Below are 23,708 nucleotides of genomic sequence, written 5' to 3'. Positions count from 1 at the left end.
GTCTGGTAGTATTGATGTCAATTAGTGATGTAAAACGTGACGTAGGCAACATTGTCGCATAAAACACTGTGCTGAAGTGCGATAACTGTTCGTTTGTTATTCTGTTGCGAAATTGGCCTATGTATTCATTTTTCACTCCTGTATGGGCCTGTTTAGGCTCACAGTATCCAATAAATAATTCAGGCAAGGCATAGTTCATACGTCCTCGGAACATCAGCAGTATGTTTTCCCCTAACTCATTACGAAGTATGCTTAACTTCTTCAACTTCTTCAATTTTTCTTCAAACAAAATTCACTTAGCTATGTGCAGGGGCGAAGATTGCCTGATAGTTTTAGATTGATTAATTTATTCGTGGTATAGTGTAGTACCCAGTGCTGGACAATATCGAAGATACATGTACCTTCGATGCCATCTTACATACTACTTGGGTATCTTGTATCTGTATCGCGATACATCTCGCAAGACGTGTATCAGTATCTGTATTTCTGATACATTGAAGAATGTATCGTGTATCTTAAAATACAAGATACTGCGATCGCAACACCGCGGTTCGAAACAATAAACGTTGGTTGAACTCCGCTTCTCAAACTGATACTGCTCCCACTCAGCCACCAGACTAAAACTAAAGACAATGGCATTATTTTATCTTTCCAGAGTTTTCCAGCGAGGGCAGGTGATGAGCTCTGAGCGTCCCTACTGAGGGACCAGAGTCACGTGGTGGCGCTCGCGTAGTCTCGACAAACGCGCGAACGCCTACGCCAGGAGACATTTTGTTTTCACGGTTTCTTTTTTTTAGTTGTGTCAGTGCTATGGAACTTGGCTATTAGCTACTATCCTGTGCCACGTACTCCAGTGCGTGCGGTGTCTTTTGCACAAATTCTGATGCCGCTGTAGTGTCGTTATCGAAGTTTCTCTTGCGTTGTGCGTCGTTACGAAGTCTGAAGAATGCAAGAAAAGAGGTTGCTTTGCGTCTCGTGGCTTTCACACATCGGCGATTTGAAGGACTTTGTCGATGCAAGTTTCACTTATATGCACTGTGATTGACTTATATGCAAATAAGATTCTAACAGCTATAACACCACAATTACCGATGCCGGATTTAACAGAACAAGCATTCACTTAACAGAAGCTATGTTGGCGTCTACGTCTCCTTTTCTCTTATAGATATTTTTCCACGTGACCACTTAATTGTGTTTACGTCTGTGTTATTTGTGTTTTTTTATCTATTTTCTTTCCTCTTTCTTGCCCCCTATCATCCTTTCCTCTATGTTTCCCCTTTCCCAAATCAGCAGAGAGAAGAGAAAGAGCAGAGGAAGGCAGGGAGGTTAACCAGAAGTTTGCATCCGGTATGCTACCCTGCACTGGGGTTGGGGAATAGGGGGTTGAAAGCGAGAGAGAGAAAATAAATAATAAGAAAAAAAAACAAAAAAAACCAGTCACAACCACACACACACAAGAGCGTTCCGCTCAGAGGCGCTCTGACAGGCCAGTGGATCGCAGGAAGGCGAGTAGTGCTTGTAAAGCCTTCTTCTGCGACGTTATGTCCGGACGATGGCGTAAAAGTCTTTCTTCTGATAGAGGCTGGTCGTCTATCTTGTTGAGAGCATGGCAAAGAGATTGTCTCCGTGTTCTATACTTCGGACAGTCACACAGAACATGCCGAATCGTTTCTTCGTCGCCGCAGTGTTCACAGGCGGTGGTGTCGGCCATCCCTATGCGAAATGCATACGCGTGGGTAAACGCGACGCCCAGCCATAATCTACAGAGAACGGTAGCGTCACCTCGGCGAAGTCTTGATGGCAATCGAAGGCTTAACGTTGGATCAAAGGTGTGTAGTCGTGCATGCATGAAATGCGGCTCATTCCAATTTGACATGGTGCATTGGCGAGCGAGCATGCGGAGCTTCCGAGCAGCGTCTGTCCTAGAAAGAGGTATCGACAGGTCGCGGTCCTCTGTATGGGCTGAACGGGCAGCTTGATCGGCCCGTTCATTGCCGATAATCCCACAGTGACCCAAATGAGCAGGCAGGCGTTGTGCCCCTTTAGGTGGCAGTTGTCACCGTGTTCTCTCCCTATTTCCTTTGTGCCTTCGTGTTTTCTATGTGTTCAAACCAAATAAATAATAAATAATTCAATGAGTTTTGAAAATCATAATTGGATTGTTAGCACAAGTTCTTTCTAAGCTGTCCTTTTCTATCCCATACATTACCTATGTATCTGTATTGCTTTTTTCGGGTCTGCTTACGGCAATATATCTTTAATGTGCTAGCAAGGTAAGCTCTCTGCTTTATTCTTACCTTTAGCTATCTGCGTTATTTCTGCTACTGTTTACAGACTTATATTCTACTTAGGTTTACTGTTATGTCAAGGCGGGCTACATTGACAACAAATATATAATAATCTGCGCCTGCTTGGAGTAACAGAAGTTCTGCTTGCTGCTTAGTAAAATAGCGAAATTTAGTTTTCATGATAATAAAGTAAATTATTAGAAGCCGTCTAAAAGGTGTTAGCAAAGAAGTTGTAGAAACATTGTTATACAAAATGCTCCGTTTCTTTTAATGAGCGTCTCAACGAGTCGGTTTACGCTATTTTACATAGGCACTGAACTTTCTGTGGTCTTACCCTAAATGCCTAATTTTCATGGCTATTAGGGATTACCCGCCGTGGTAATCCAGTGGTTATGGTGCTTCAATGCTAACCCGTAGGTCGCGGCGGCCACAATTCGATGCCCTTGTGCCTATATTTAAGTTTTATAACCCCACGTGGTCGAAATTTCCGGAGCCCTCTACTATGGCGTCTGTCATTACCGTATCGTGGTGCTGTGGGACATTGAACTCAATAATTATTATAAGCTCTTGGGTGTGCCGCCTGTACCATGTTCCTATACTTATTCGCTGTGTTTGATACAGAACCGCTTTTCTATTTTAGTTAGTTATATTTGTTTTTCTTTTCTAGTCTGCTCTATATATTTATACTGTTACTAATCACCACGTAATGGGAGCTTCAGTGGCAATATAGTGTGAATAGCGGCGGTGTCCTGCGGCACTTCATGTAACTATAGAACACGTCTTACACGTTTTCTGGGCTGAAAATGTTCTCATGAAAGAGAAATTGTTCTCTCATAAAAGAGATGTCTCATAAAAGAGAAATTGTTCGAAGATCGAGCATTACTCAGTACGTCGCTAACGAAGGCTTTACGCCAGCAGATAAGTAGGATATAAAAGTAATTGCAGTTTTATGTCCTCAACGTAAACAAGATGCGTCGCAAAGAATGTCGCTACCAACATTCTCGCTGATGTACACCTGTCCGGTGATCGGGTATTGCGACAACCGTGATACGCTTACGGGAAAGGTAGAACTTAACAACGGTATATGCACCATTGAGCGGAGGCATCTTATTGAAGATGGCAGCCCGCTAGCTGGTCGGCAAGCAGAGCATCGACTCCACTCGATTACAAAAGCGGCAGGCAAAAACCGTTATCAGGGAAGTGTATAAAGAGCTGTCATGGTAAGCAGCTAAAGCAACCCCAATAAGTTGTTTCGGAACAAAAGAAATATACCTTCAGCAAGAAATAAAAAACTTTTGCGATACTAACAGACATTTCATTCAAATAAAACAAAATTGGTCGCAGTTATTAAACATTCAAGCGAACATTTTTGTGCATCGGCGTTGGGTGCTGCCTTACCATAAATACCGATTTATAATAACAAATTTCCGAATGTGTCGAAGTATCTTAAGATATAATTGGAATGTATCATATCGGATACAATCGGCGTTGTCGTATCTTGCATCTGTATCTCAAATGCTTCTTGCCTGAGTATCTTGTATCGTATCGCGTTAGAATTTCGAAGTATCTTTGCCCAGCCCTGGTAGTACCTAAAGTGCGGAGTAATTCTTTAAGTTTAAAGAATGTTCATAATTGCTTCCTTAGCAAAGGAGAATATTCGCAATGTAGCCGACAAAATCTGTAGTAGCAAGTAGTTCATAGTCTTTAATTCACCGCAAGTAATGGAGTAAGACTTTCAGCGTAAGCAGCGCTTGCAATACTTTGTTTAACATGTCACAATTGTTGCGACCCAGTCCACAACAGCTGTAATAGCATCAGACATTTCATAACTTTTCTAGCCGAGCTCTATGAGCAGCATGCAGAAAATAAGCAATATATTTTTTTTTCTGCAGGAACGTGAAGGAACGTGAACTTTACACTGATGGCCACGCTACAAGAAAGGCGCTACAACTGAAAGCTTGCTTGCCAAATGTTACGGCATTGCAACATAGCTTGCCTCTTTCACAGCCGTTCGCTAATTCCTCGAAAAGGAATTTCTGTGGCATGAGCTGCGACGATGGATAAGCTGACGTCATTGACCTAGGCAATGCCGCATGTGGCAGCGTACCTTGCGAAATCGTTAACTTGACACAAACTATGTAATGCGGCGGGAGTCACGGTTGAAACAACTCAGAAAAACGAAAATTGCGTAGCTGCACGAATATCGCTGAATATTGAGTCGTCGTGCGCTCTTAAAATGTCTTGATCAAATACCATCAAATAAACTCGCAGCGCTGGTTTCCTGCCGATAACACCCTCATTTGAGGAAGTAATCGCGTTTAGATGGTGCACTGAGCACCCCTTGTGGGCTCTACCCAGATGCATTGCGGCGGGTGGGGGTTGATGTTTAAGTTTTCCTTAATTTCACAGGGAAAGCTAGTATGAGACCACAAGAACACTCAATTTTCGCGCCGTAGTTGTCCGCCACCGCCGCCAGTGTCTATAACCCCTATCGCACAAAATGAGAAGAAAAAAATCGCGCCATCTCCCACTAAAGGGGACCATGAGGCGATGCGAAGCAGTGTTTCGGCATGTAGAGCCCGCGTTTCAGAGGTGGAGTGGTGAGGGGGAAAGTGGAGAGGGGAAGTGGAGAGAGGAATGGAGAGGGGGAGGGGAAAGGGAAGGGGAGAAGTGGTGTGGAGAGAGAGAGGGCGAAAGGGGGAGGGGAGAGGGAGAGGGGGAAAGGGGGAGGGGAGGGCGGAGGGGAAATTGGAGGAGAGATGGGAGGGGAGAGGAGGAGGGGAGAGGGGAAAGTGGAGAAGGTATGCGCATGCGCAGTAAGGGTGGTCACGCCGCACACCACCACCACCACCGGATTGAACTCCGCTATAAGATGCTTCACATCTAAAAATGAAATGAGAATTTAATATCCAAGATCGGATGGCATTTCAACCGGGGCCCTCTGCGTTGCAGTCGAGTATTTTACCACAGAGCCACGCCGGTGCTCGACACTCCCTCGCAAATAGACCCTATGCAGGCGTCATGTAGCGCAAGGAATCGTGTTCGCAGATGTAATATAGCGTGGTAGAAGAATGAAATAGCAACCAGGCGTCACAAAATGCGAATTATGTTAACGAGAAGGTCGTTTATTGCTTCCAAACCATTACAAAGGGCTTAGACGTAATTCTTCTTCGTCGTCATTGGCCACAGAATCAACAAAGTACACATAATACTTTGCAGATATGTGGCGAGTGCCTCGCTTCTCCGCAAAATGACGAATAATGGTCTAGTGGATGCTTGCCACCTTCATAAAAACTATGATGGTTTATGCCATAGTGGGTACCTTGCAAGCGTACTTGTATTAGTTGCCTCAAGAGAGTTCACAATGTGCTCTAGAAAGGCCGCTCTTCCTGCTCTCGCTGTGACTGTACTGCGTGTTCTGAGCAGGCCTGGCGTTATTTTAAAGTTTGTGAGTGTGTAAATGCATATGCACAAATGCAAACAAACAAATACATATGAAAAAGGTCCTAGACGCACGCGCACACAGAGTGTTTAAGGTCGCTTGCGTCATATACCCGAGTTGTGTGTCTTGTGCGTAACAGCTACGGTAGGTATATATAATTTCCTGAAGGCATCGAGATGATTCAGAAGAGTGAAAGTTTCAGCATGCTATTAATTCATCGAGATGCAGAGGGTACACAATCAAGGTGGAAAATCAAATAATTACCCAAGTTTTTCGCAGCAATATGTCAACTGCATAATTTGTGTCAGTTTATTCCGTTTACAGGCTGTAGGAAGAAATTCTGAGGATGGCAACAGCGTCGCGGGATGTTTTCGAGATGAGCAGACGAATGTACAAAATTATAAAGGTCTTCCTGTCATCATTGCGTGTCACACTGCGAAGGCATGAAAATATAAATAAGATTTTAAAATATTTGTGCCTCGCAAAACCACTAACTTAGAGGCTAACTTTCCGTATATACGCTAAAATAAATAGAATGATGATCCCTACACTTTTTTTTTAAATTAGGAGTTGAGTTGAGTTGAATAAACTTTATTTGTCCAACGGTTGTTATTGTGTCCGGGACTTGGGTGCCAGCGATCCACAATTCGAGAAGCATCTTCCGAGGTCCTCGGCGACGGCCCTGGCCCGCTGGACGGCCCACTCCTGGTCTTCAAGGGCCTCGCTGAGAAGGGCGGTTCGCCATCGCTCAGCAAGGCGCCCCGCTTCAGAGGGTCCTGCAGCTGTCCTCCTCTTTCCGCGGAAAAATACGTATTTTCTTCTTGCGCAAGTGATGCCAGTCTGAACGGTCAATTTTATACCGTAGACCTGCTCTAACTGACACAGGTTGTTTTTAAGTACTCTTAACATAAAAAAAAAGTCCTTGAGAAACCATCTGCCGAAGTCGGGCAAAATTTTTGCGATGAAATTCAAATCAATGGTGTGGAGCTCTGTGTTTTTACGACAGAAAAAAAAAACGTTTAAGAGAATGGAACTTTGGACAAGTTGGTTTGCATTCATTACACGAACAGCACAGCATGTACATGCATATACATGCATATACATGCATATACATGCTCTAGTTTCGCTATCACTCTAGCTTTCGGTTTTACATGTCACGTGTCTTTCTGTACTTAAGTATCTGTTCTTTCGAATAAAATTCTCAGTTGCGAGTCAGCGCCCGTCCCGCTGCTTCTTTCATTCTGTCCTTGTGTTGCTGCGCTGTTTTTATAATGAACACAGAAAAAAAACACGGCACATGTTTTCAGAGTTGATCGTCTTCTCTGCGTTCATGATTTCTCTCTTCGTCATCAACTTTCCCGTCCTTGAAAAAACAAGCTGCTATGAAATAGCGTCATGGAGTAGAACACTGGCTGTATGCCTCGACGAGCATTGGAGTACTGTAATGCACCTCGCACATGTGGGTATGTGCGAGAGGGCACTGCGCGTGCTGATGACACTGAAACTGTCGAGCCGTCGTTAGGTCAGCTTTTCTTCGTTTAATCTATCCGTACAGCAACGCGTAGAGCCACACCTTATTTTCCTTGTATTTCATGGTGCAATAAAATTTTTCAAAGCACTGGCGAAAATTTTAAAACATCGCGTGTTTAATAACTCCCTGAGGCGCAATGTCCGCATATGTGGACGCAGCTTCTTTTTGCCAGTTCTTTACACTAGTGGCCAAGACAAAGAAAGACACATTGCGCATAGGATCAGTTAAACCTCCTTCATATTGAATGTGTCTGCACTTAACATATATGTGTTTCGTATGAACGCAGCTAATCACTTTGGTGAAGAAATTAGAATGTTGGAAGTGTCACGCACGAAGAGCAATGTCAAAAGACTGATATCAATCTAACTGAATGAGTGAGGCTTAATTCAATCTATTAAGATGAACAAAATTCGTAAAAACAGGAAGATGGCTTTCGCATTCGTGCCATCTTAGGCAAATGCACAAAAGACGCTGTGACTTTTGGTGCAGTGCTTGAACGAAGACATTGTTGATGGCATTGCAGCTCATTGGTAATATTAGCCAATACAAGCCAAGATTAGCTCACACCTTCATTTCGCCGAAACTGGTTTATCGTTCCGCGAACATATGTAACAGTGGTTGACGTTTGCCTATGACAAGGAAATATTAAGAATCATTTATGCATAGATGAACAACAATCGCCAGAGCCTCCTAATGTTGGCCATTTACCCATCATTGGCCAGGAAGAGAGAAACAACTTTTTTCTAATCCCATCTTAAGGAAAAGGACTGCGAGAAGGTGAGAGATCGTACTCGCGGTAGGCTCGCTCTACCACCTCAGGACATCTGAGGATAGCCTCCTGAAGATCAGGGTTGTAGCGGCGTATGGCGGCCTCCCAGAACCCCTAACTGCCTAAATATCTACGAAGGCTTCGGGGAGGGGAGTGATTCTGGCACTGCCTCAACCGAAGCTAAAGGTGTATTCACACGAGGCAGAAATCAGCGGGGGACACGGGGAGATTGCGGATCACGTGACCACGACGTCACAGATTAGTGAGTCGGCGCGACACCCCCGCGACTCCTCGGAGGACACAGGGACCTTTTCCCAGATATGGCGGAATTTCGGGCTCTTGTTTGGCCACATTGTTGCGCTTGCTCCTGCAGAGAGCGGCAGTGGGTGTCCATTCTGCAGCTGCAGGGTCGTCTGCAGCTTGTCGTCAGCAGCTCGTCAAACGGGTGGTACAAGCGACCGGAGTAGTCTAGTAACACTGGTCTCCCCCTCCGTACGCCTCGTCCGTGTGAGTGGGGGACATTTGTGGAGACTACTCCTCGCGAGCTGATGTCACTAGGCTCCGCCTTTATTCCCCGAGGATTTGTCTCCCGTCTGAATAACCCTTAAGCAGCGTTCAGCTCGGTAAGTATTTGGAGGGATATCATTGTCGAACAGTATTACTTTAGCTATCATGTTCTTAAAATCACCCAGTGTTAAACGGTGACTGTAGTCTGGGAGTATATGCGCTATGGCTAGACACAACCAATCACCGCTCGCTGTTGGCAACGCTAGCTATAATCACAGCTAGTTTTCGCAGAAAAAAGGGGAGGATAGAATTTCAGTACTACGACAAGCTCTCATATATCCTCTTGAGGTGCAACGTCCGCATCTATGTGAACGCAACTCGTTTTTGACAGCACTTTTGACAAGTGGCCAAGACAGAGCAAGATACATTTCCCATTGCCCATTGAACCTTCTGCGTAATCACTGTGTATTTCCTTAACCTCAATGAGCTGCAAATGATTGCCGCGTACCACTTCGGCGAACGCACTACGATGCCCGACGGCTCGGACGACGTTCCGCGTTCCAAGACGAAACTGAAAAGTGTTATTTTTTCTTGCTCTAAAAGAATACAGCCAAAATCAAACTGCGCATGCATTAAGCCTATGATTTGATTCTTTTTAGATGAAAACTGGTCATGACTGACAGCGGAACAATTGAACATTTAATTACGCACGCATTTGGACGAAATAATAAACCACACACAAAATACTATGTTACTTCATGTTCTTTCTTGAAGTGTACTACCGAGTGCCTTAGAATTATATATATATATATATATATATATATATATATATATATATATATATATATATATATATATATATATATATATATATATATATATATATATATAGTCCCTGCCGGCGGCAAGTCATCTTTTCGTCCACTTTACTTTCTTCACATTTATATTGTAAATACTACAGATAACACCCCCTATACTTTCCTTGGCGTTATTGTCTGTTAGTTCTCATTAATATTGTGTCTAACAAAGATAAACGAGCCCTTAGAAATTATCTGCTTTCCTTCATTCATAGCGAGGGTCTCGTCCTGGCAGACTTAATGCCTTCAGGTGGTATGCGAGGGATTATTGGTCAGCTGCCAGCTCGTAAAAGGATCACGTGCTACGTGACGCCAGTATGCAAAAAAAGAATGTTACACACTCGCCGCCATGGCTGCGATTGGCGCTGACTAACACTGCTTGGTTTAAATCAACATATATACCCCAGAAAGTGGACGGGAGGATGACCGCTGCCGTAGCTCAGTGGTAGAGCAATGGACGCGTTATTCGAAGGTCGCAGGTTCGGTCCCTGCCGGCGGCAAGTCATCTTTTCGTCCACTTTACTTTCTTCACATTTATATTGTAAATACTAGAGATAACACCCCCTATACTTTCCTTGGCGTTATTGTCTGTTAGTGCTCATTATTATGTCTAACAAAGATAAACGAGCCCTTAGAAATCATCTGCTTTCCTTCACACACACACACATATATATATATATATATATATATATATATATATATATATATATATATATATATATATATGTCATGATCAGCCTGTCTACGCCCACTGCAGGGCAAAGGCCTCTCCCATGTTCCGCCAATCAATCCGGTCCTGTGCTTTCTGCTGCCACGTTACACCTACAAACTTCTTAATCTCATCTACCAACCTAATTTTCCTTTCTTCTTCTTGATTTCAACTACGATATCCTTAACTCCCTTTTGTTCTCTCACCCACTGTGCTCTCTTACTGTCTCTTAAGGTTACCCCTATGATTTTCCTTTCCATTGATCGCTGCGTCGTCCTCAATTTAAGTGGAACCCTCTTTGTAAGTCTCCAGGTTTCTGCTCTGTAGGTAAGTACCGGTAAGATGCAGCTGTTATATACCTTCCTCTTGAGGGATAGTGGTAGGCTACCATTCATGATTTGATAATGCTTGCCGAATGAGCCAAATCCCAGCCTTATTCTTCTAGTTATTTCACTCTCATGGTTCGGCGCCGCGGTTACTACCTGCCCTAAGTAGACACCCTACTGAAACGATCCGTATATGCGGATCCGTACATACGGAATTATTGGAATATGGAAAGCCGCATGATGCGGAATCCGCATCTTACGGCAAGCTGTATCGTGCGGAAAGATGCGGACATCCCCAGCTTATGGAAAGTGCCATATCGTGCGGAAAGATGCGGACATCCCCAGCTTATGGAAAGTGCCATATCATGCGGAAATATGCGGACAACAGCAGCTTACGGAAAACCGCATAATGCGGAAATCATGCAGCTATCTGCCGCATTATGCGAAAATCAGATGGACGTCCTAGACCTCGTGGAAAGCAACATAAGAGGCAGTTGGCCATTCACGTTATTTGTAAAGCTGTACTGTGTAGAAATAGTGTGAATATTTCTGTCTTAATGTTGCATGAAGGTGAAATATGATTGCTATATCTAGATACAGCCTTGATGAGCAAACAAAGGCTTTTAGAAGAAACAAATGTGTTAATAAGCTACTGAATTAATATGCTGGACATCATAAGCTGCAGTCATACTGCAACCAAATAATGCAGGGTTTTATGTAATAGAAAAAACACCAGCTAAAACTCTCCCTGCTTAGGACGGCATAAAATTTAGCTTTTGGTAAAATTCAATAAAATTAGTCTTCGCATAAAGAAAGAATTTACATGCTCTTCAAAACCAGCCCCGCTGCAAGGACTAAAACTTGTTTTATATAGCACGTTCTAGCTGTGTCAATATGCATACCTCAATTGACTGTTCAAATGAGGTCACCTTGCACCATCACTTCACGAGTTGTATCTCACCCATGGAAAGATGGTGCAAAACAATGTGCAACAACAGGAATTTAAAAATGAAAACTTTATAATGAATAAAATTAATATTCATGCCGTTTTGAAAGCCTCACAGTGGAATCATTTCTTAAGGACTTTAAGCAGGTCCCCCAAATGGCGATTGAGATTCCGGTGGCGCTGTGCCTCCAGGACGTTGCTTGGATGCGCCTTGAGGTGTTCTCCGTAGGCATCTGCATGCATAAATCATAAACACATGATGTCAGACGCACATGTAAGCAGCTTAGTTCACATGCAGAAGAAATAACGCACAGAATGATGCTGAAAAAGAAATGCACATACTGCTTTTTTATGTATTTGTGTGAATAGAAAAGGAAAGTGCACGAGTGAGCTCCAGCGCATGCAAAAAATGTAATGGCATGCTTATTGCATGGAAAATAACTAGGTGCTTCTTACTATTTTGAACATATTTATGTGTAGTAAATCTGTTGAAATCTCATTACGTAAAACTTTGAATTTTAAATGTCTTCTGTATACTAACAAAAACTTTAAGTATTGCCAGTAAAAGCCCTAAATGAGCATTTAGTAATGTGTACATGTGCATTTACTTCCCTTAAACTTTAGTTTGTCTGCAATAATACCATCTTGAACAGCTTTGTAACATGAAATGCTGCAAGTTATGAAGCTGAAAAAGCAGCACACAAGTAGGCAGGTCTGTGCCAGCCAGACCAAAACAGCCCACCAAACAGAAATAGGCATAAGTGAACGGCAAGCTTTAGAATTAAATCAATTCGTGTTATAAAAAAATTGAATACAACTGCACAATGTGAAGCATTCTCTATCAAAAGCATAATAGCACCATTATAAACAAAGGTAATTTATTGGCATACTCAAGACATATAGAAAGTGAATTGCAATTGAGCTGGAAGAGTATGGTAGCATAGGTGATTTCCCCTACACAAAATCAAATTTATTATGTGAACTCTGGAAATTAGAAATCAAAATTATCACACTGTTGGAGACTTGAAAAACCAAAAAGTACTTGCGTTCATGAACACTGATGATATATCCAATAGAAAGATCGACTAGAGAAATATTTAACCACCTATCCACAAATTTCTAACACACCCCTAGAAAATACCTAATCGGCGCTTATGACACAGCAGTGTAATGTCATTGTTACAGAAATGACATGGAATAGCACCCCGCTCGAGCACAATGAGAGACTAATCTTCAAACTCAATTACGCAGAAAAAAACAAAGCACGAAGCAAAGCAAAGCAACGGACATCTGGCAACCTAATGCCATCGCAGGACGGGAAGTTCAGAGTGCGCATTACAAGGGAAGAACGATAATAAAATTTGGTTGACAGAATTAGTGCTGCAGTCGTAATGCAAGTAAGTGCAACATCTGGTTAACCCTAACCAGCATAGGAAGAAAAATTACAACACTGAATCCCGTGATCAAAGGCCACGAATGCTGTAAGGACTGTCTGTGGAATGACAAGAAACATTTCAAATGGCTACAATAAAAAATTACGTTTAGTTATATTTCCTTTTAGCCAGTATCTTCAACTTTTCAATGTAAACATGTGCCCCAGTCTAAGGTGTATAAAATATTTATGTACACTTCACACCATTTATAACGCAATCGTTCACAGTGCAGGACCGGTTATAATGCAGTTTTTTCTGAATTCAGCATACCCTCCCATAAAGCACCACGTATACACGCATGCCGCTTACTGTGCAGTCCCCCCACATGAAACATCGGCTATAAGGCGGCTGCTGCAAAATTCTCAGAGACTCGAAGCGAGTGCGCTTCGGATCAGCCTGGGAGAGAAGAACCACAGCGTTATGGAGGATGAGATGCAGAGCGAATGAACAGGAAACAGTGGAAGAAAAAAAAAAGAAAAACAAGGGGGGCATCATGGTGTGAAGAGGGGGAGTGATTGCCTAGGCAACAGAAAAGCCTTTGCTCCCTTTGCTCTGGCTGCTTGTTGTGTGTGTGCTGCGCTCTGAAGGGCCACCCGTGTCTGCATGAAGTGCACGTAACTGCTGTTTGGCTCTTCGGTTTTCTGTCGGGAAAACAGTCTCATCGTAGAGTGAGATCTTGTGCGTGCAACCTCTATTCCCCAGCAAGTGATAATGTTTTGAGACACGACAGAGCTTTTGCCTTTGCCACCAGCAGGTGGACTTACAAGCTTGGAAGACTCTTTCAGGATAGTTGGCGTGACTTTCCTGATCGCGGACCGGAACTTCGTTTCACACCTGCTGCCCACTGTTTAGGACAGGAGTGCAACATCTTCTACGCCCGATATCCGTGTTGTTTGGGGCAAACTCCCGCAAGCTAGGCCTAACGAGCACTAGCTTCCTAGTTGTTAGTGTCTGCAGACAATCAAGGTTATGGTTTGGTGCCGAGTGAATGAAACGTTTTGGAGTTGTTGCAGTCAGGAGTGACTTAAAATCTTCACCGAAAACTAGGGAGTGCATGTGCAATACTAGATTGGTGGTTCAAGGTTGTCACTGTTTTTTGGACATCGCCCCCGAAATTTCAATAGCCTTTCCCCGTATAGTTTCTGGCCAGTGTTGTACCACAGCGAAGTTCGCATAAATGTGGAGGTCTGAAGAGTCAGTCAGCGGCTTTCCGCTACGGCACTCTTTCTTTTTGTTTTCTTGTTTCTGCGTTCACTATGTCGACACTGCAGGTCCGCAGACGTTAACCTTTCAACATTGACAACTTTACGCCCAAGTTGCACGCCTAGATAGTCGGAATCATGCGGGTGCCTGTTGGTCATGTTTTTCAGATGTACAGCTTTTCACAAATGTTGTTTTGTTTACAGGGCAGTACCACTTATAGTGCAGATATTTGCGACTCTGGCAACTTGTTATAAGCGGTCCATGCTGTACATGGTTTATTCATTGAATGTGCTGATATGTTTTTTTTTGCAAATAATGGCCATTTACGCATCATTTATCTGCAACGAGACCGTTTGACCAGTATGCCACTGCATCTGATTCACTGGATGTGACTGATGGATTATGTAGCATTCATGAAGCAACGGATACCCAATTTTTCACCATACATGCTGACCCACCAAGGTGCTAATGATAACAAGGCCAGGCATACATGCAGGGCCTCCCGTGAGTAAAATTTCAGCATTTAATCTATGCTAGGCTCATTTGTGCTCTCACGCCCGGAACAAAACTCAAGTATAATGCAAAATTTTGGCAGCTCTAGAAGAAAGTGATATAGCGAATTTTTCCTGATGCATCTGAACATTTACCGAGGTGACAAAGCTACAGTAGTCTGTGGCGGCAGCCACAACCATGTTGAAACTTCTGAACAGGTGCACCACTTGGGGCCACTAACAGCACCGGTGCAAAAGTCGACACTACCTGGCTAGAGAAATTACCACACTTGTCACCCCTATTCTTTCTAGCCACCCAGGCTGAATCTCACCCACTATTCAGCACGTGTGACAGGACAAAAACAAAACCATCCAGGCACTCACACTGTAGAGCATGAAGTTCCTCTCGGGCTGGTCACCTCCTTTCTCCTTGATGAAACAGCAGCATAGTGCACTGGCAATGCACTACTGGAGCAAGTTTTCAATGCACCACAGTGTCCTTCCTGCTTGTGTCAGAGAGAGCTTGGGGTCCTTGGTCTCTTCTGGAGACCACTGCCACTTCTGGTTTTCTGCTTAAGATCAACCTGCACAAGGTCGTAGATAAGGTCTTTAGAATTGTAAATTATAATATCCGAAATTCTGCAGCAAAAGAAAACACTCCCATTTTCCAGAAGGCATACTGAGGCATCCCTTCTTAAAGTTAAGGTCCTGCATTCGCAACCTCTATTTTAGTTCTTTTTTTTGAACCTGCGCTTGACTTTGAAGGTGTTAGTTCACTGCGCACTGTATGTAAAAAAAGCTCATCCAGCACAACCACAACCCTAACTGGACAGGCAGGCAACGTTAGCTGGATGCTCTGGATGGCTTCTTTAATGAAATGGCTTACGTTGACACTGATGGTGGTACTACACTGAAAAATAAGCAAAGATTTATTAATCACTAAAGGGACCGACAACTGGCCAGAACGTGTGATTAGATCCTGGCGGAAATAAAAAGATCGTGAATTGCAGGGCATGCTTTTCGCAATTTGAGTAAGATTACATATTTAAATTGCGTTTAAAGGTAAAAAAAAACAGTATGCCATGCATCCTAGCAGAAATTGCCTGATGATGTGTTATCGAGTCGTTCTGTTTGCTGTACATAGTTTGATGCTTTAATGTGCACCATAATTAGTGCTCAAAATTACACTGTATTATATTATAACCTATCCCCGTCCTATTCTGTGCTGCTTACTAGGCAAAGGAGTTGATGCTAATAAGCAGCGTTGGCTTCGTGTAAACTAGTGGGACATGTCGAGCCATGGCACACGCATGCGGAATGCACGCATGTGCACCAAACTGCAGTGCATAAACTCGTACCGCTGTCGTGTTGACCTCCCACTGTTTGCCGCCTGTGTTGTGTGTACACAACTTCATAGTAGCCACAGATCCAAAAATTCTGAAAATGTTTCACAGCACTTTCAGCGTTACTATTCCATTATTAAGACAGTGACTAGTTAGCTTTCCAGTGAACTAAAGAGAACAAGTACCACAAGAATTGTTTGTCAGTCCCTTTAATTGTTTTATGCTTTGAGCCATGTTAATATGTTAAAATGAGTGTCCTGCTTAACACAATCTGCTCTGCATGAGCTGAATTGTGAAATGGGGACCTATGCTGGAAAACACGCAGAGCTCATGCCAAATATTTTAAGTGAACTTAGTTTTGTGTTGAACCTCCTTGTGCAATTTTTGTATTTCTAGCCTTGCTCATTGCATGTTTTTCGTACTGCTATAAGACCTGTAATGTCTAGCTTATGTAATGCTGTGCGAAAATGAAATTCAAGATTGCTCAATTCAAAGCTAACCAAGTGTGTTCAGCACCACTTCCTGTATCCCTTTCTCGTATGCCGACCGCGGGGGCGGGGGGGGGGGGTACTGCGATAGCAATTATATGAACAATGTCAGCGGGATATTGCGGTCGCCGCTGATCTGTACACAGTCCAAACCGATAACATCGCTTACGCATCGTCTTTTTCACGTGCGAGAAAAAAGCGCTAGCGCTAGGGACGAATGCGGTTGAAGCAGAGATGAAACGACCCGGCCGTCACCGTCGCGCGAGGCCTGTCGTCGCTTGCTTACCAGTTATTTCGTCGGGCAAAGGACTATAAGGGGCACCGTTGAGACGGGGACGGTCGCGAGCGCTGGCGAACGCGCTATCTCGACAGACATCGGTAACGGCTACCATTTTAAGTGCTGGACTGCGGCGCAAAGTGCACAGCTACTTCATGCGCAATGAAACTGAGTTGAACCTTTCTCCCATCGTTAAAAAAAGAAGAATCCTTTCTACTACGTGGCCAGACAACTTTGCTCATGTGGCCAGACAAAGCACTGGACGCGCGGGGCAAAACTGGATTTCCGGGAGATTTTCCTATGACCCGTACAACCGGGAGAAACGCTCAAAATCCAGGAGTCTCCCGGGTAATCCGGGAGACTTGGCAGGTATGCCTTGTCACCAAGAACTTGAAAGTACATTGCGGAAACAATGTAAAATAGTCACAAATACATTGCTGTCGAAGCATGAGGATGCAAATATAAAGCAAATAGAAGTGCCACTTTAAATATTACAGGCCACACAGTGCACGATGACAAATTGATAAATTCAAAGTGAAAGGCACGCGCTTCAAGTGGTGCTGCCATGTTTTCGTTTTCCTTGCTCTGCTACCACCTTACTTTACTCACCCAACACGTGTGCAGAGATGCCATGAAAACACCAAGCAGCTGATGCAACATGGATGAACACATCTTCAGGAATTTCCGCCCTTCCTACTGGCAAAGCCACCCTGCAGCCTCCACAGTGCTGCAACCAATTTGTGAGATGAGCATAGTTTGCATAATGTTTTTCAGTCACAGATATACATGCAAGACACAGAAGCATTCTATAGGGAGCTTGCACCAATGGTGGCAATGAGGTACAACCCGTTTTGTTGTCACAGCCAGATGAGCTGGCAATCGGGGAAGCGCGTGCAGTTGTGGGTTGTAGTAGTTGCATGCGAAGTACGGCAAAGTTACAGTCACAGAAAGATGGTTGCAACGTCTTCAAGATGCCGAAGGTGCGCCTCAGCGAGTACAAGACTAAGGAACTATCAGAACAGTACCAGAGTGGATGGCTTTAGCGCATAGGCAACCCTGACAAGCATCACGTATGTCCTCATTGCTTCCTTTTAGGTAGCCAAATCATGCTTGGCTTTCGTTAGCTCTGTTTTGTCCACTTACACACAAATCATATTAGGTTCTGCTGCGACGATGCAGGACCATTGTGGCTTCATGTGTAAGGTCCCTTTTTAACGAGGCATTCACTGTTTCTGCAACTGGGTACAGATGAAATAAAACAATAATAAAATTAATATTTACCAGGAGTTAGAGTGTCCTTATAACTTGCTCATGTCATGACCACAACGCTATCAGCCCCAACTTTTCTCGTAGGCTTGTGTAACTAGCCGCTTCTCACAATGTTGTGGCCTAGAGCCGTTTATGACTTCACTGCTGCTGCATGACAAAGCTCGACAAAACATAAGACAAGTAATTCGCAAATGTCCGAGGCGTCGACGCGTGGCCACAAGTTTACGTACATGATGCAGTCGGCTGCATGAAGTGCGAACGGGTGAGCATAGATGGCTTTTTTCGTTGTATCGTAAGGATCCTTCCAGAAGAGTGCTGCTGAGTACATATTTACTGACCTCGTGCTCCTTGCTTGGAACTACTGTCAAAGATTGCAACCTCAATGTCATCAAGGAGATCACACTAGTATGTACTGTACTTGCGCTTCTTTCCATGAAGCTACCGCACATGCTCCCAGAAAAGCTTTGCGAAGTCCCTAAAGAGACCGAAACGTTTCGGTAGCTTTAGGGACCGAAACAGAGAAACTCCAAAAGCCAAGCATAGTTTACCTACCAGAGAGAAAGTGCTAAGGATAGACGTGATGCTTGTTGGGACTGTCCTGTGCGTAAGCCATTTACCACGACACTGCTCAAAATAGCTCCTTGGTCTTGTGCTCGTTAAAGGAGTACTGACACTATTTTGAGACATCGAAAAAGGGACATTTTTTGTTTCTTCCATATGCAGCGTCAACGCTGTCCACACACCCGAGTTGAATATGTGTAAAATATTCTAATTTGACTTGGAAGTTTTCGTCGCTGAGCATCTGCAAGCCAGCCCCACTGCAATGGACATTATCCCGACGAGTCAAGACAGCTCCCCTGAGTTAGCGAGTTCTGCATCCTGCATGCAGCCTAAATCACAGAAATCACTGTCAGGGCCACTGGACGACAATTTGCTCATCGTTGCTTACGTGCACAACGAGCAGATGACGGTTTTGCCCCTAGTACGTCGCAAGTTTCTGTATCCCCGTGACGTCACACTGCTATGAAACGTCACTGAGAAGCCGCCCCCTCGATATCGAAACCGAATGTGTCTTTTAAAGGTAGCAGTAATTAAAATATATACGATGCATTCCCAGGCACCACAATACTCATTTTAGGTTTCTCGACACCAGTATTTTTTTAGAGCAACAATACCAAATTTTTAAAATTCGTGTCAGTACTCCTTTAAGAGCACAGGGTAAGGCAAAATTTAAAAAAAAAATCACTTTTTTGTTGTTTGCAATTTGGGAAGTGTGTCCTTTTCTCCATATTTTGCATATTCGTGCTTTTCTTTGAATGTTTTTTTTTTTTGTAGCTGAGAACCTCATTTTCCGGAAGCAAGTAGTGAGTGAACACGCACCCAAGACAAGCGCCTCGTATGCACTCAGCGCTTACAGTCCATTTTCTGAAATTGTCAGCTAACTTTCTGCATGCCTAATTTTTCAGCAAAGACAATCCGAAGATGCTGTGTGCGTCTCTATTCACATTCTTGGTTCAGAGCGCGTCTATTCAAACAATTTTAGCTCCTAGTTTCATCACACCTTGTGTCTGTCGTGCCAATCGATACGTTGAGATGCTGAGGATAGAGAAAGCCTTCAGCGACAGTATATTTCGTGGCAACTAATTCAGTTGTCTTGCAACTGCGAATAAATGCTAGCGACGTACTGAGGTGCCGAACACTGAACCATCACACTCTTCATCATTGAATCCCACCCTTTTCAGCGTCCTTCAAGGCAACTCGCGCACAGGGTGACAACGGGTACGCTCTAATGGACATCAATATTATTTGTGATGCAATTAGACAGAACTGCGCATGCAAACTGTGTGGTGCAAGTGTTGAGCTAATCCGAATTGTGTCGCAAAGTCCTTGCACTTTGTTAGGCTTCAGAGTCTTAAACATTGCGACGATGGGTGCTTTTTTTTTCATCTAATGATGGCAGTATCACATGTGCCGAAATTCTGAAATCATTAGGACTGAAGCCTGGCCAAAGCACAGTAAATTTGCTGAAAGAAGTTGACCACAATCGACAATACATTGTGAATAGAGCTGCATAACAGCTCACATAAGAACTGCACAAGGGGACAAATTCGGCCTTGTTGGTAAGACGTTAGGAAAAATTAAATTTAGCGCAAAATGACACAAGGACGAGAAGGGAGGACACAACACGTGCGCTAACTTCCAACAAAATGGTTTATTTCAACCGAAGCACGAATATATGCAGTGGTGATGGTCAAACGCTACAGCCAGATGTCATGCGCAGAGAACTTTTTTGTCATTCTGATTTTAACAGGAGACGTGCAGAGAAGTGATATTTTCTTATCATAACCTTTTATACAAGCTATGCGCACCAACCACAAAACTAATCCATGTTCAAAAAATACAATTCTTCTTCTGTCGGAGACGGCGTGCTTACACAATCGCTACCCAACTTTGTGATTTGGGCAGCTTCTACTATTAGTCTTGTTAGTTCATCACGGTTGGTCAATAACACCTTGGTGTTCCCAAAACCCGGGGCGCACCCACAAGCTCTGCAATGCATCCTGAGCCAGCCATCGTTACCCTTCTTCACAAGGCTGAAGTGCTCTCGTAACCTGTCATTTAGACAGCGCCCCGTCTGTCCTACGTACTACTTTCCGCAAGAGAGGGGAATCTGATACGCCACCGCCTCTTTACAGTCCACGAACTGAGTCCTACGTCTTATCTTGCAAGCAGAGGCGTCTTGCGGTGCTGGACTACTCAGTCTGCAGGTAGAATTAAGCTTAATTCGATTAATTCTACCTGCAGACTGAGTAGTCCAGCACCGCAAGACGCCTCTGCTTGCAAGATAAGACGTAGGACTCAGTTCGTGGACTGTAAAGAGGCGGTGGCGTATCAGATTCCCCTCTCTTGCGGAAAGTAGTACGTAGGACAGACGGGGCGCCGTCTAAATGACAGGTTACGAGAGCACTTCAGCCTTGTGAAGAAGGGTAACGATGGCTGGCTCACGATGCACTGCAGAGCTTGTGGGTGCGCCCCGGGTTTTGGGGACACCAAGGTGTTATTGACCAACCGTGATGAACTAACGAGACTAATAGTAGAAGCAGTTGGGTAGCGATTGTGTAAGCATGCCGTCCCCGACAGAAAAAGAATTGTATTTTTTGAACATGGATTAGTTTTGTGGTTGGTGTGCATAGCTTGTATAAAAGGTTATGATAAGAAAATATCACTTTTCTGCACGTCTCCTGTTAAAATCAGAATGACAAAAAAAGTTCTCTGCGCATGACATCTGGCTGTAGTGTTTGACCATCACCACTGCATATATTTGTGCTTCGGTTGAAATAAACCATTTTGTTGGAAGTTAGCGCACGTGTTGTGTCCTCCCTTCTTGTCCTTGTGTCATGTTGCGGTAAATTTAATTTTCCTAATGCCACATAAGAAGCAAGGCAAGCAAGACTACAGGCTCCAAAGGGGAAAAAAATGACTTTGGCAATGATTACCAAGCTTGTAGGCACCAAATAAAAGTTTAACGTTGTTTGTGGCAAGAGATCGCCTTTAAGCTGTTTTCTTACTTTAACCTTGATTGACTTAAAACTATGTTTTTATTACTTAGCTACCATTATTTTCCATGTATTTCAACATAACCGTTTCATTATTTTTCTTTGTATTCAGCATAAGTGCACACAAATATTGTACGAGAATTGAAATTAGGCACTTACCTGTTTTTGCGTTACAAATTTTGAAAGATGCAAATTAACCCAAAATTTAGGTCCTAGTGGTAAAAAGTTCACTGAAAAAAGTAATAATCACCAGATTTTAATGAATCTGGTACAGTTTAAAGAGTGCCAAATTTTGAAAAAAATTATTATTGTATTATGTGGATAACTCTATTAGGTTTTGAGAAAAACTGCTCCTCGACGTGGTCAAAAACGCATGGTATGTATAGGGTTTACCGTGTGCCCTTCGGTGTGTTGTAGACGCAGCAACCATCTTTTTCGAACTGCAACTTCTTTGCCTTACTTTGGGTGCAACTTCTGCAGTAGAGTAGCTATATATGCTCGCTACAATACAAGGGGAACATATACCACACAGTGCATCATCGCGGCAGAACCTTTGAAGCGGGAGCTGCTGCCGCGTGCACTTTCCGGACTACCACCTCGACTGGCTATGACATCAAAATAGCCACCTATATCTTCCCACAGTGTAAGGTTCCTATAGGCACGCCGACATTTTTTTTAAAGATAGAACTCAAACAATGGTTAATGTTGCCCCCAGTGTGAAGTGTTCCCTAGCAGCAAGCAATGTTACCATAACATTCACGTAACTTTCTCAATGTGGCGGCGACAACGTGTCAACATTTGGTGCTACTACGGTTATTGCCAGTGCGCTGAGGAATTGAAATGTATTTCAAACACACCTGAATGAGTGGAAAGTAAGCATGCAGCGGTCTTTTGTGAGGTGTTCAATCTAACAGCATAGTTTGCTTTGCTAGAAAGCACGCCTATATATGCTTCATCTATTTTGATATGTAAGCTTGTGAGCACAACGAGAGAGAACACCGAATACACGTTTAATCAATGATTAACAATATAAATGTGACTTACTGAACAGCAAGAGATACCTTTTCACTTAAGCAATTGTTATGAATACTATTGCGCTTGCCAACTGCATATAGTCCAAAATAGTCGTAAAATAAGCCAGTTGGTATGGATGCATAGTAATGAACAGCACAAAGTATGAACGAGAGACAAAAGGAAGAACAATGCAGGACGAGCAGAGACTGTAAACTGAAAAATTTATTGCGCAGAACCTTGCCTAAATAACATTTGCCGCACACCTCGTGCAAATGAGGGTCCGGTTAGAAAAAACAAGTTACGAAATCAATGAACCTGTTGATTTTGTAACTTGTTTTCTAACGGACCCTCACGTGCACGAGGTGTATGGCTAATGCTATTTAGGCAAGTTCTGTGCAATAAATATTTCATTTGACAGTCTGTGCTTGTCCCGCATTGTTCTTATGTTTCCTCGTTCTTACTTTATGCTGTTCATTACTATGCTTTAGTCACTCTGACCTTTAAATGCTAACTTCAATGCTTACATTCGTATTGCTGACGACTGTACTGTAGCACAAATTGGGCAAAGAAAAGCATAACAAAGCCTGTTGCTAAGTATGCAAACATAGGTATTCCAGTGCAAAAAGACGCGGACAGAAGGGTGAGACGCAACTGTGTGCTGGTCCTGTCGTTACATGTCAACCTTCTGTCCTTGTCTTGTTTGCGCTAAACACCGCACAAGCCTGATGAGCTAGTCAGATGAGAAATTCTCCTGCATCGTACTATAAATCCTTGCTCAGCAACTCCAAGCACTGTGATAATTACACCACTGCCACACAGCAGCGTAATGTATTCTACTACATGCTGGCTGCACATTTATGTATAAACGCGAAACTCTGACAGAATATGAATATCACATTGTGCATGCAAATTTTCATAACCGTCAGATGTCCACGGTGGATGCTGGCTGGTGCAATATTACTGACACGCGAAGGCGACGTGCATATACACACAAAGATTCTTTTAACACCTCTCCCTACACAAGGCAAACACACGATTACGTTTAACTAGCTCAAGCCAGCGTTCAAGCGCATAATAAACCTTCACCGTGAATGTAGGCTCTTATCACATTTTAAGTGTTTGCTAGGTGAATGAGCCACGCTACGAATATAGCCCGCGAACAGTGAGCAAAATGCTGCCCAGCAGCAAATGGCGCTGCAGGCTTTGATTTATCAACAACAAACGAAGCAAGCGCCACTTGCGTCCGCTGCTGACTGCC

At 43.5% G+C, this 23,708-nt stretch overlaps 1 long non-coding RNA gene across 2 annotated transcripts; it reads right to left on the bottom strand.

Moving 5' to 3' along the window:
- Window positions 1-11,430: 11,430 nt before the first annotated feature.
- LOC119402074 (uncharacterized) lies at window positions 11,431-22,430 on the bottom strand. Of its 2 annotated transcripts, XR_007417150.1 has the most exons (4): window positions 21,596-22,430; window positions 17,220-17,337; window positions 14,887-15,086; window positions 11,431-11,608 (listed from the first exon to the last, which is right to left on the bottom strand). It is a non-coding gene; the product is annotated as an uncharacterized LOC119402074 (long non-coding RNA). The 2 variants fall into 2 exon arrangements; XR_005185626.2 differs by lacking the exon at window positions 21,596-22,430 and having other exon boundaries at window positions 17,220-18,294.
- Between the last annotated feature and the right edge of the window lie 1,278 nt (window positions 22,431-23,708).

The sequence above is a fragment of the Rhipicephalus sanguineus genome, chromosome 8, assembly GCF_013339695.2.
Source record: "Rhipicephalus sanguineus isolate Rsan-2018 chromosome 8, BIME_Rsan_1.4, whole genome shotgun sequence".
Classification (NCBI taxonomy): domain Eukaryota; kingdom Metazoa; phylum Arthropoda; class Arachnida; order Ixodida; family Ixodidae; genus Rhipicephalus; species Rhipicephalus sanguineus.
This window is presented reverse-complemented; position numbering and strand designations above follow the sequence as displayed.